Below are 14,513 nucleotides of genomic sequence, written 5' to 3' on the forward strand. Positions count from 1 at the left end.
GGACAAGATAGCATCATATGCTGTGGGGCAAAGTCTGCAATGCCCCTTGGGAGAAGTTGGGCGGATAAGGCAGGGTGTTCATTGCTGACTGTGGATTAGACACTGAGATGCTTGAACCGGCTTGAAATTTAAATCAATTAAATAAAAGTCAAGCTAAATTTTGTTTGCTCCATGTTTGAGCTTAAATGGATACATTGTAATTATGTTTGTGGCCATCGAAGCAGTGAAAATTGATTGCATTTCAAACCAATTAAAATGTTTCTGACATCTCCAGCTTTTGCACTCAGCGCACCAACAAAATTTTGCTTTGTAGGATGAGATAATTTGACCAAGATAAAAAGGTGGATAATGCATATTTAGGGTGTGTTCCTGGCTTTGTTGTGGGGGGACACAGCCATTTTTTTCTGCAAAAGGACAGTTTCCATCACCGTTCTCACCTTGAACTTTTAATGAAATGAAATGTTTTGCACCTTCCAGCTGTAATTTGTTGGTAAAGAACATTTCTGGGCTCACTTTGACGGCTATAGTGAAAACATTCAAAAACACAAAAGTGACACATGTAAGACAATCAACAAAATTCGCCGCCATTTCATGATTAATTTAAGACAAAAAATGAGTCTAAACAAAGCAGTATTTTAGGAGAAAAGATAAATCCTAAATAAATGAAGGGTGTGGTCCTACATAAGAGATGATCCGGGTCTAGTGAGAACCATTTGATCTCTGCCACACTGCCCCTAGTGGTAGAGAATGTCTCTACATGCTCTAACATACGCTGGGATGTTTATAACCCATCATCATCAGCCTCATCATCAACATTTATTTATATAGCGCCAGCAAATTCCGTAGCGCTTTACAATTGGGAACCTAAATAAAAGATGTATAAAAAAAAAAGTTTTAAAAAAAATACTAAAATTAAAAAAAATCTTAAAAGATGAGGGATAATTATTATTATTATTATTATTATTTTATATTATTATTATAATGGCAGAAACACAGGCATGTTTCACAAATTATTTTTTGTAAAATTCAAATATTTTTATTGAAAGTTTTACAGACAATAAGGAAAAGAAAAATCACAGTTCCTATCTGTATAACAGTGTTAAACCTAGGTAACGCTACCCATACTTAAAGAAAGCCTCATACAGTACAATATTAATTTTATTATATCGCTAATACACAGTAAACCTCAAATAAAGTACAGTGATTTTGTTAACATGCAAATATTACTAGTTGCAGAATAAAAAAATTAGGTTATTTAATGGATTTAAATCAGTTTGTGAAAGCGCTAAAGAAAGATGCTACCATTCTTTCCCCCCAGATAATGACCATTAATTAAAAATATATTTACTTGATTATGGCACAAAACGAAAAGCCCTACCTGTCCTGAAAGATCAAATAAAAAAATATATCTTCGAACTTACCAAAAATATTATTTAAAAAAACCCAAAAAGCCTCTTTTGGTTATGTTTTTAGCAGCGATACGATATAGGCTGCTTGCATTTCCATTTCAGCATTTTTGGACAAAGCATATAAACTTCTCGGAAATTTAGAAATATAAACTTGTTTTCCTCCGCTTTCACTAATTGGTTCAACGTTCGGATTAGGGACCATTCATCACCCTTTAAGTTGATATATGCTAATTGCAATGGTAATATGAAAAAATATTTAATGATCTACTCTCTTTTCTAGAGTAATAACAGTCTTCAGCTAATATTTGGAAATATTACAGGGTTCAAAGCAATTATACATACAAAAAAAGACACAAACACCTCCTAAAAGTCTTTAGAAAAAGCAGAAGTCATGCCAAGCAAGACGACCCCAGAGATTAAAAATGAACAAGATATTTTGCATTAATGGTTTTTCATAGAGATGCCATTTTGAAGCCCTGGTTTCTGCTTTCCGGACAAGCTGAATCAGCCAGAGGCCTTTCAGAAGATGTGAGATGCTTTCACAAGGTACGAGCCAGGAACTTGAACTGAACTTTGCTTAAGTTTGAAAGACAGTCTGGATCCCGGATGTCATTACTTGTCAAAATTGGGGTAACCAAGGACAAGTTTTCTTGGTGCTATTTCTTACATTTACCAAATGAGAAACTATCAATAAAACAAATCCACCAAGATTTTAAGACATTTCAATAATTTGAGTCTTCTTAAAACACAAAGTGCTGGATTTGCATGCACATAAAAATCAACAACATCAAACATTATCTCATGGAACCAGAAGCCAAAGATGTAATTCTTACTCTATGAACTGTGATCGGAGACAACCAAATCACCCGTTTTAGCCTCTCTAGATAATCTATTGAAACACAACCGCTATTTAAAGGCCACAGGGGGATAATTATCAAAGGGTGAAAATCAAAGGAAATCGCCCGAAAAATGACTGTTTTTGACAGTGATAGGACTTGTGTTAGCTTCGTCTGACTTATCAAAGCGCTAAGTATTGCTGACGAAAGCAAAAGCACGTGAGAGTCTATTTGTTTTGGCATCACCAAGATGCCTACTCAGGTAATGCCATCCTCACATTACCGAACTTTATTCTTGGAATAAACAGTTTTTAAACGCATTACTGTTAAATATATTTTTTCTTTATTTAGAAAAAAAAAGAAAAAGAAAGTTTATTTAATTAAAAAAAGAATGTATTGTGTAAGTTATATATTATATATAACACTGATTATTTATTTATTTATTTTGAAACACAAAAAAGTTTAATTTGAGTTCAATTCCCAGCCATGGCCTTATCTGTGTGGAGTTTGAATGTTCTCCCCGTGTTTGCGTGGGTTTCCTCCAGGTGCTCCGGTTTCCTCCCACACTCCAAAAACACACTAGTAGGTTAATTGTCTGCTATCAGAATTGACCCTAGTCTCTCTATCTGTGTGTGTGAGTGTGTGTCTATATTAGGGAATTTAGACTGTAAACTCCAATGGGGCAGGGACTGATGTGAATGAGTTCTCTGTACAGCGCTGCGGAATCAGCTGCGCTATATAAATAAATGGTGATGATGATCTGCAAGGGTGAGCTGACGCTCAGGAATAAGACCTTCGTCTCTCAGAAACACTTTTCCAGCTGCTTTTTTTTCGTCTATATCTTCTGATCCCCTTGATGTACAGTGCTAAGCAGTATGTTGTCGCTTTATAAATAAAAGTCAGTACTAATAATAGTAACCGCTAGCAGCTGGAAAATCGTCTGACTAGTCCTGAGAAAAACTGCTTCGGCGGCGAGTGAAGAAAGGGTTAACGCAATTTGGCAATGACAGCTTTCTGTCCTGTCGTGTTTACCCGAGAATTGCTCAAGTGTTTAGAGCGCAGATGTATGTCAAACTCCTCTTGATTTGGACTTTCAGAGATAAATCCGGTTTGTGGTCAAAACTGAAGAGATTAAATGAATGCCTGGTTTACATATTGCAGAAATCGCTTCAAGCTGCAGCTGTTTGTGTAAAGACCTTTTTTTAGCCTCCGCGTTTATGTAAGAATTTGCTCTCCTTATTTAAATAAATAATGCAAGTAACTCGGAGCTATTTTAAGGAGATTCAGCGTGTCTCTCTGCACTGGAAACAAGGGCTGCAAAACCAGCCGAGGAGGAAGCACGGTGCTAATTGGGGATACATTTATAAACAAAAAGGAAAGATTTAATTATTGACACGCTCATTTAAAAGATCTCTAAAACTACAATGTAATGCGCTTCCTATACATTCATAAACGTTTCAGGAACACGCTAGAACACAAGATATTTGAAAACCTTTATCAGGTCAATATCTTTTAAAGGATTCCTTTAAAATAAAAATCCATTGCTCCTCGGGATTCCCCTATTAGAATCACTGAGATCCCAAGCCAAGGACGCCAGCGATGGTATGATATAATGAAAAGTACAAGGGCCAGTAGTTGGCACTAGATAGGTCAGAAGGGTGCAAACAATTATAAAAATATCAATCATAGAGATGCTCAGGCTCGGTTCTTCGAGAATTAGAACACACCCGAACTTAGGGGTTTCCGAGTACCGAGCTGGCTCAGTACTTTTGCGCGCCCTCGGAATTGAAAACGAGGCAAAATGTCATTGTTACGTCATCGGATCTCGGATCTCACGATTTCTGGATTCCTTTTTAAGATCCAACATAACGGTGGGTGGGAGGGAAATTCCATCTTGCACCATTTTTCTCTTCTGCCACTGCTGTGTGCCAATGTGTTCTAGATGTGCTAGGAACTGCCGTGTGTTTGTGTCATTGCTCTGTCGCTTACCATCCAGCCAGGTCGCTGCAGTATTTGTCCGAAAGTGTATTTTTTCTAAAACATCCCAAACCAAAACTAAAACCAAAACACACGAGGGCGGTTTTACCAAAACCAAAACGCGAAGCTAATCCAGATCCAAAACCAAAACCAGTACACGGGGATCAGTGAGCATCTCTAATTAATTACAGTCACAGAAAATCATCACTGCACAGTTATTAAACAGTTATTGGGGAGCTGGAGGTCGGCGGCGCTGTTATCAGCCGCCGCTGAGAACAAAGAGTAGCCTCCCGTTGCCTAGCAATGGGATGCGCGTGTGTGGACAGCGGGGCTGGGTAGCCGGAAGTGACGCGTTTGGTTGGCAACCAGACGCACGAGGAGACAGCACAGGCGGCTGTCCCGCAGTGATCGTGGGATGGCGCCCGATGGTAACTACCTCATATTCCCAAGACTTCTCCCGTGCTGCTCCCCACTTATGGAACTCTCTGTACCCCACCAGACTCTCACTCGCCCTTTAATAATCTTTCAAGTGCTCTCTCAATACCCTCCTCATGACTATAGCTAATCCTTCCCTCTGCACATCCTACCATCCAGCCGCCGGTCCACTCTGTGTCCCACTAGCTGCTGTTGTCGCAAAGTTGCCCTCTCCCTCTGCACTGTCAGCTCGGACGAGCAGAGCGCCCTCTGTCCTTTGTCTCAGGTCTACACCGCTTGCGTCAGACTCACCTGCACTTGTCCTCTTTTATAAGCAATTGTATTTTGCACCTTACAAATAAATGATGATGATGACGATTAAGAATTACGTCCACCATTCCCTGCGCAGCTGAAAAGAAAGATATTTGAAATGGAAAACTTCCTGTTTTAATGGGTTAAATGTGTGGAATGTCCCTCAATCAAACGGGAAAGAGACAGGAATGCTTTTCATTTAATTTCCTAATGAGCGGATATCCCACATTAAAGTAAGAACTCTGGTAAGGCTTTAATGAAACCAAAAAAAACAGACAATTTTGGGCAAAGTTGGAAGTTATATTAAGCATCTGGCCACAGATTGTAGATGATGGATGTCTCCAATTTGCTGTTTGGATCTAACTTAAGATAAATGACAAAAGGCATTAGATTATTAATAGTGAACAGTTTTATTTAAATTTTTTGTCTCCAATCGAAAGGACAAGCTTTTCTTTGTTTGATGCGGAATATATACATTCCTCATCCACTGTTGTTGAAATGTTGCAACTATGTTCATTGTATAAATGTGAATAACAAAGTGACAATCTGTAGAGCATATTTTTACCAGGGTGATTTCCAATTACACGCCAGCAACACGCGGACATTGACTGACACATTGGCAGGTGTCTGGATGTCTGGAGTGCAGACCTCTCTTTAAAAGAAATCTTTTTTTTAACACCGTCTTAAGTCATTTTAATGCGTTTTTCACTCATTTTGGAGCGGGTTAACTTTACACGATATTCAATTAATTTTTAACGCACTTTTTTTTTTGCTCAAACTGTCCTATCGCGGACAAGTATATGATCCATTGAAAGAATAGGGAGGAAGGGAGAAGCGTTAAAAGCTATTCAATTTTTTTTTAACGTGGCGCGGTAAACTGTCAAATCTCCAGTTTTACCTCTCATGGCTGTGCAAAAAATTAACATAAGAAAACTATTGAAATCATATAATAATGTAAAAAAAAAGAAAAATTATGTTTCTCAGTAATTTATAACATGGAAAAGGTGATTATTTTTTACAAAAAGGATGTAAAAAAAATAAATCATAAAATTAATAAACACAATAATCACTAATTAATATATTTATGCATGTATGTATGTACTATGTACTAATGTTTTTTTTCATGGTATAGATCATTGTTTCCCAACCCTAGTCCTCAAGTACCCCTAACAATGCAGGATTTTCAGATCTCCTTGCTGGAGCACAGGTGTATTCATTACTGACTGATACAATGTAACAGATCCACAGGTGGTATAATTATATCACTGGTCACCTGGAAAACCTGCACTGTCCAGGGTACTTGAGGACTAGGGTGTTAAAACACTGGTATAGATTATTGTATAGTATAAATAAAGTAAAAAAAAAAGATATAGTAAATAAAGTACTGCTATGTAGATATTATAAAATAGAAGGTTGGGTAATGCAATACAAATATATACCAATGCATTTATTTCTATTACAGTTGACCGCGTTAAACCCTCCCCTTCACTTACATAAAAATTTGCAAGCACAAATGATTAACGCGCGGGGGCTGCCTTACTTGTTTTTAAATTGAATTGCATAATTTTTTACATGGCATTAGCTAAAAACGGTCACGCCAGCGGGTCAAAACCTGAGCGGTTACTTTTTTTTCTTAAGTCGGCTCGGTACTCAGATTATTATTATTATTATTATTATTATTAATTTTTATTTATAGGGCGCCACAAAGTATCCGTAGCGCCGTACAAGGACAAACAATGGCACAGTACAAGGTGAAACAGCACAGTACAAGTAACAGTAAGCACTATAACTCTGGGGGCTCAGGCACAGCATGAAAGAGAGAGAGGGAGGGGAAAAGTGAGTATAGGCAGGTAACTATGGCCCAAGAGGGTGGGCATGGATGACAGGTTGAGAGTCACTGAGGGGAGTGGAGAGAAGCGAGAGGAGACAGAGGGCAGAGGGACCGAGAGGAGATGAGCAGAGTAGCTGGAGAGCGCAGTTAAAAGTGATGGAAACAGGAGGTAGGAGAGCCCTGCTCAAAGGAGTGAACAATCTAAAGGGAGGGGAAGACAGACAGACACATGGATGAGATGGAGAGACGGGAAAAATGGCGACGGAGTCGAGGAAGGGGGAGAAGGGATGAGAAAGAGAGGTAGCCGACCGGTGAGAGTTTAGGCATGAGACTGGAAGGCTTTAAGGAAAAGGTGGGTTTTTAATGTTCGTTTGAAAGAGGACAGATTAGGAGAAGTTCTGATGGAGCGGGGGAGCTTGTTCCAATGGACGGGAGCGGTGTGGGAGAAGTCTTGGATACGTGCGTGAGAGGAGGTAATCAGAGGGGAAGAGTGGCGACGATCATTGGACGATCGCAGTGGGCGGGAGGGAGTGTGAATAGAGATAAGGTTAGAGATGTAGGGAGCAGTGGAGTTGGCGAGGGCCTTGTAAGTCAGAGTGAGGAGCTTGAAAGGGATTCTGTAGGGGAAGGGGAGCCAGTGAAGGGCTTGGTAGAATGGGGAGACAGAGGTGGAACGGCGAGAGAGGAAAATAAGCCTAGCAGCGGCATTAAGTACAGATCAAAGGGGAGCGAGATTAGAGAGGGGGAGGCCGATAAGGAGAAGGTTGCAGTAGTCCAATTGGGAGATAATCAGAGAGTGGACGAGAGATTTGGTAGCATCCTGGGAGAGGAAGGGCCGAATGCGGGTAATGTTGAGAAGCTGGAAACGGCAGGATTTGGCGAGAGAGTGAATGTGAGGGGCAAAGGAGAGAGAGGAGTCGAGGATGACACCTAGGCAGCGGAGTTGGGGAACAGGGGAGATAGATGAGTTGTCAACAGTGATAGAGAGGTCAAAGGGGAAGGAGGTACGAGAGGGAGGAAAGACAATGAGTTCAGTTTTAGCAAGATTGAGTTTAAGAAATCTAGAGGACATCCAGGAGGAGATGGCAGAGAGGCATGCGGATACCCTGGAGAGAAGGGAGGGAGAGAGATCAGGAGAGGAAAGGTAGAGTTGAGTGTCATCAGCATAAAGGTGGTACTTGAGGCCGAAGGAGCTGATGAGTGCACCCAGAGAAGAGGTGTATAGTGAGAATAGTAAGGGTCCAAGGACAGAGCCCTGAGGGACCCCGACTGGAAGGGATGAAGAAGGGGAGAGAAAATCAGAGGTGGAAACAGAGAAGGAACGGTCGGCAAGGTAATAAGTGGACCAGGAGAGGACAGTACCGGAGAGGCCAATGGACTGAAGGGTGTGAAGCAGGAGGGGGTGGTCAACGGTGTCAAAGGCCGCTGGGAGGTCGAGGAGAATCAGGAGGGAGTAGTGGCCCAGGGCTTTAGCCGAGAGGAGATCGTTCGTAACTTGAGCCAGGGCAGTTTCAGTGGAATGGAGGGGGCGGAAGCCTGATTGGAGAGGGTCAAGGAGGGAGTGTTCAGAGAGGTAGGTGGAGAGACGGTTGCAGACAAGTCTCTCGAGTATTTTGGAGGCAAATGGGAGAAGGGATATGGGGCGGTAATTAGAGAGTGAGGTGGGGTCAAGGTTGGGTTTCTTGAGAATGGGTGAGACGAGAGCATGTTTAAAGGCGGAGGGGAAGATGCCGGTGGAGAGGGACAGATTAAAGAGGTGAGCGAGGTGGGAGCAGGTGAGGAGGAAAGGGAACAAAGAAGGTGAGAAGGGATGGGGTCCTGGGGGCAGGTAGAAGGGGGGGAAGAAGAAATGAGAGAGTGGACTTCCTCACCCGAGGTGGGGCGGAAGGAGAGGAGTTGGTGGCTGGGGGGAGATCTGCTAAGTTCGGTTGTGTGTTCGGTTCTCGGGGAACCGAGCCTGAGCATCTCTACTCTCTACACAGATCTCTGCTAGAATATTAGGCTCTTACAAGCGTATTCTTGTGGTTATTTCCTGTGATTTTGACCTGGACCGTTCCAGATACCTCTGTCTGCTGTTTTGATTCAGTTACTGGTTAATTTTCTAGCTGACTTGGACTGTCCTGAACATCCTTTCTGATTTCAACTTGGCATTTTGCAATCCATCCATGTACCAGTCCTGGCTTTCATCATCAATCCCTTAGATTGTACGCTCCTCTAAGCAGGGCCATCTCTCCTCCTGTTTCCACCACTTCTAACTCTGCTCTCCAGCTACTTAGCCCTCCTCCTTGAGGGTCCTCCACCCCACGTCCACTCTCGCTCCCTCCTCCCCCCTGGGGGTCTTCCGCGCCCTCCTTCTTGGGCCCCGTCATTTGCGGATCCTCCATCCCCCTTCCCCGCCTTCTCTAGCTGTGCATTGAGCTTATTGAGTTACTGTGCTTACTGTTTACTGAACTGTGCTGTCTCCCATTGTATTGTAATTTGTTTGTCCCTGTACGGCGCTGCGGACACCTTGTGGCGCCTTATAAATAAAAATTAATAATAATAATAATAATAATCATCATCAACATCACCATCAACATTTATTTATATAGCGCCAGCAAATTCCGTAGCGCTTTACAATGTATATTCTATCCTCTTCTTCCTCCTGACGCCATCTCGTCAGACCTGGGTCCAGGGCAAAGGGCCCAAACCCTCTCTGTGCTTCTGTTCCTGCCAGTGATTAGCGAGATAGAGAACCCTATAAACTCCACAAAACCGTAATGTAAAGTTAATGGTTTTAGCGAGGGTGATTATAGATGATCATTATTTTGGAGCTAGAGGAATGTTAAAGACTCTTCTTAGAAATGTTTACATCATGTGCATTGTATATAATAGTTATATCCATGGTAGCCGGAGTTGATACAGCAAGATGATCATCAGCCATTGATCTTTTTGTACGTGTTGACAAAGTGTGTTGAGTAAAAATTTGTGTTTAAGAGGTTTGCATGAAAGGTGTAAATAGCAACCCAGTTTGAAGGAAAAAAACAAATAAAACTATTAATTTCTTACAAAAGACAGGATAATAATTCAACTAAGTGCTGAGGCCTCAAGTCAATTATGTCCCCACGACAGACAAGCAGCGATATGAGTGTGTTTATAGAGACGTCTCTAAGTTTCTTTAAATATCCCATTCCTGGCCCAACATACAGCACATTCATCATTACTCCAAAGTATAAAGTTATCCATGATGTTATGAATCCCAGTGCATTCACGTAGAACAACAGTAGTGTAAGGCAAAGTGTCTTTAATAAGGTAAATATATTAACAAAGATAACTCAAATCCACGGATAACAGGTACCAAAAGAGACTGTATAGTAAAATCGCGGGAACAAGTATAATAAGTTTTACCCCAGTCCAGAAGGCACAAGGCTGTCCAAGAAAGCAGACAGAGTCCAGGGATAAAGCAGTGATCAGACAAACAAATGCAAATAGCCAGGCAGAGATCAAGCAAATTAGTGAGGTCCAGAAGTCTGTCCAAAAGGTCAGGGCAACAGGCAAAATAGCGTGGTCCAAGGTACAGGAAAATGATTCAGGGTCTCAGGCAAGCAGGCAAGGTCCAAGGTACAGGCAGGGGTCATACACAGAAGTTCAGTCCAGCAGGTATATATCAAATAGCACAGGAGCATGTTAGCAGCAGTCAGGAACAAACGGATGAACTGTCCAGAGCACAGCTAGAGGCAGATACTTAAAGCAGTGCAACAGGTGCAGTTCTAATTAGCATCAGACAAGGAGATTAACACCTTCAGGCATATTGCAGAGTTCAGGAGCAGGACAGCAGCACCTCTGATGGATTATAGGTACTGCTGCCAGATACAAAACAAAGGCAGTCATAACACATAACATCAATAACAATGGAAATCAGAGGTGGAGGATTAGGGTCGGGGTTTGAGATTTGAATTTTGCTGGCCAGAGCTCTCCTGATTTAATTGCTATTACAAAGCAAAGTATCATCATGATCATCTATTTATTTATTTCAATAGCACCACTAATTCCGCAGGGCTGTACAGAGAATTCACTCACATCAGTATGATCGCAGATGACTCCAGACTCAATTTTATTCTGAACAAAGCCAAATTGATTAACAGACACTGAAAACACTCTAGGGCTGAAACCGCAGACATAAAAGTCAGAAGTATCACAAGATTTGTCCAGGTCTGCAGAGGTCTCCATAGGTAAACTGAAGGGGGCGAGGTTCCTAGTGCCTGGAAATCCCCCTCCAAGGGCACTGTATAATTGAGGTAGCTGGACCCTGCTCCCGCTTCACACAGCTCTGCTTGAAAAGGGAGAGCTGTGTGCACCTAACAGTAGTGCACGCAGCATTGCCCATGTATATTATGGGGATAGGAAGAGTTGGAGAGCAGCCAAGCACTGTCTAAAATTATAGCAACGCCCCCATGCATGCTGGTCACGCCCACTGGTGGCGTGGTGTGGAAACCCCCCTCTACAAAACCTGCGTTTGCCCCCGGCCTCGTATGCGTACACGACTCTACATTACTTGGATTTAAGGTGGAGAAATAAAGATAAGAGTAACGTGAAAAGAAAGAAAATGTGCTCACATAATCAATGAGATTCAAACTCTTATGAGGGGCGAAGATATGTTGTCTGATAAGCTAAGGTCTATCATTCATTTTATATTTAATATTTTTGCACTTTCCTTCAATGATACAAAGGTTCAAATGTATTCAAGTTTTAGGTGAGTGAAAGTATAAAGGTTTGTATTGACTCTCAAACAAAGCAAAATATACCCTAAAAATCTGAGGTCTGATGTTTTTATTTTAATTTGTCTCTTATCAGAGCCTCTCAGAATCTCTATAAAAGACCGTTGCAGTACACGCTGCTGGTATTACTGATACAGCAAATTATTTATTAATTTTCATCATTGAGTTCATCCTAGGAAAAATATCATTGAGTTCTCCTGTCGGTAAGAGATAGTTATTACAAATTCTAAATAACTTTAAATTATATCTCTACGCAGTAATACAGGAGTTCTTTTTACGACTCCTCAATTTATTATTGGCGTAATACTCCTTATTTGTATATGTTGTAACTATAATTCATATATCTTGTTCCCGCACTTCAAAAATATATTTATATTTTTCTCATGTATATTGAATCAAACTGTTTGCCGCACGTGCGCTTGTACAAGGCAGTAACGCTACACTTATATTATGTCACGCTGGATTTGTGTACTTTGTGTGACACTATTACAAAATTTTCATTAAAATGCACCAATTGCAGTACCCAAAAACCCCAATGGTGTCCCTTTTGTTGTTATTTATTTGGTGGGTATAGCTTTAAGAAAAGATAAGTTACTTATTGTGAGTGCTTCAGTGTCAGCTCTTAAGCAATAACATAGTCATTAGTTACAAACACCCCCACACCTGTCGCCTTACCACGTCCTGTCTTTGGCTCTATGATGGAAAATCTTAAAATTCAGAAATGTGAACTGACGCCTATCATACAGGCACAACATAAATGAATTAAGCACCATTGGTTGGAGAAGGTAATGCGCAACCAGTCAATCAGAAAGCAGGGACTAAGAGGCGTCTGTCTAATTCTGCAGATCACCATCATCAATCAGCGCACACTTTGCATCAGTGGTCGAACGATGCGCTACCTGACAGGTGCATATGCGCCTGCATCCTAGTCTGACTCAATGACATTTACGAGAGCACGCCCTTATTTTACTCAGGGTATGTTTGCATGCTATTTCCAGCCCCTGGGGGTAAATGTATCAGGCTGCGAGTTTCCGGCGGGTCTGAAAAGTGGAGATGTTGTAGAATCTGATTGGTTGCTATAGGAAACATCTCCACTTTCAAACCCGCCGGAAACTCGCAGCTTGATACAATTCGCCTGATTCCTAGTCTGTAAATTTTCTCCTGGATTAAACCATGCTACAATACAAGGGGTGCATATTAGTTTATTATTTTACACATAACTTAAATACCGGCTGCTTTTTCATGTAGCACACAAATACTTGATATTTTATTTTTAGACTTAAATTTAAAGTTGATTTAGGACATGTCCTTCCCCAACTATAAATCTGTCATCACATTTTAAATTGACCTCCCCCGCCAATGTAACATGGTTTTGCCAAGGTGCAAAGTTACTCAATTTGTTTTGCTTTACTTTCCTTAATGAATCAGGCCCATTAAGTGTAAGATGTGACATACAGACATAGGCGTAAGCCTTTATTGTATAGAGACATGCGCAATTTGCACAACAAAGATACAAATGATTAAGTAAACACGAGGCCCCTCCATATTCAGTTACAGCAGCTCCCCTCACCAGGGGCAGAAATTAGAGTTATCTTTCAATGGAGATTTTGGCATTTCACGTATACATATCTCTCATATAGTGAATCAGCTTGGATCTTCAAACTAGGAACCCTTAAACCTAAGGGACTGAATGAAGCTTTAGACTACCAGAGCCTAGAATGATTTATTGAGCCCCTCAGTTCTGTTTTGTTTTTTACACTGCACATATTGTCCACATTTGGGGTTAGATAGATCTGGGCATAGGATCCCGAGTGGGATCTATGCCAATTGTTATATTCTTCATAACTTGTCAACCCCCGTCCTTTGCTTTTGTCTTCCCTCCCCTCCCCAAATTCCTCTTTATATAGGTCCTCATGCTTATAGGTATTTGTGTATGCATGTGTGCATATGCACATATATACATATATATATATATATATATATATATATATATATATATATATATTTATTTACATGTATACCATGTCTATTTTTATATTTTATTTATTATATATTGTTTATTAATTTTGTATCCATTCTGTATGTTCTCAATGTTATTATATTTTTAGAAGGTATCTCCTATTGAATAACTGCCATCTGATTGGCTGTATTATTTAGTTTAACTTTATTTCTTTTTTTATTCTTATATTTATTTTAATATGAGATAAGTTAAGAATATGAGTTATTTGTATACATATGTATATGTTAATTTATTTTTATAATTTTGAATAGGTGATGATACATTGGAGGAGATGACTCCGAATTTATATTGGAACATGGATAGTTTGCTAGTGATTATGCGATGCTGGTCCTAATTACCTTGACTGTCTCAGTTCCTATTTAAGACAGGTCAAAGTATTGCAGAGTAAGCTTTGAAAAAGTCCCGCCCTAGGGACGAAACGCGTCAGCTACCAGTCATCCGGGATACTTTCTGAGAATCTAGACTCTCCTATATGCATTGCGGAGAAAGGAACTAAAAAAAGGAGGAGGAACGTTGTTTACTGCAGCCGTTTCCGGACAACTGATTTAGTAGGTGCACCTACACGATCTGTACAGAGACCTGTTGAATACACGACGCGGCAAGAACAGTGAGCAGAGCCGGATTTAGACCTCATGGGGCCCTAAGCAAGATACTGGTTTGGGGCCCCCTCCCTAAAAAAAAATCCATAGCACTATAGTTTTTTAGCATAACATATACCCCTGGCTGGCAGACTTTAGCCCGTGGGGAGTCAAGCATATAGCACTGGCCCATAAGTAGGGGCCATTTTTAAAGGGTGGTCTCACCGCCGGCCCTGGGAAGGCCCTCTGGGGACCGCTGGTCAGTGGGGACTCACTGTCAGTGAGTACTATTATATATATTTTACCATCTAACGGGCAAAGTCCGTGTATTCTCACTGCACCGCACTTATTATCTACATCCCACGGAAGTTTTATCTTA

General features: G+C 40.9%; 1 long non-coding RNA gene across 1 annotated transcript in view; it reads right to left on the minus strand.

The window, feature by feature from the left end:
• Nucleotides 1–439: 439 nt before the first annotated feature.
• The window catches only part of LOC142097095 (uncharacterized), a 44,133-nt gene continuing 30,059 nt past the window's right edge, over nt 440–14,513 (minus strand). Inside the window, exon 3 of the long non-coding RNA XR_012678123.1 lies at nt 440–521. This is a non-coding gene — a long non-coding RNA (uncharacterized LOC142097095). The remainder of the gene's footprint in view (nt 522–14,513) is intronic.

This window comes from Mixophyes fleayi, chromosome 7, assembly GCF_038048845.1.
Source record: "Mixophyes fleayi isolate aMixFle1 chromosome 7, aMixFle1.hap1, whole genome shotgun sequence".
NCBI classification, from domain to species: Eukaryota; Metazoa; Chordata; class Amphibia; order Anura; family Limnodynastidae; genus Mixophyes; species Mixophyes fleayi.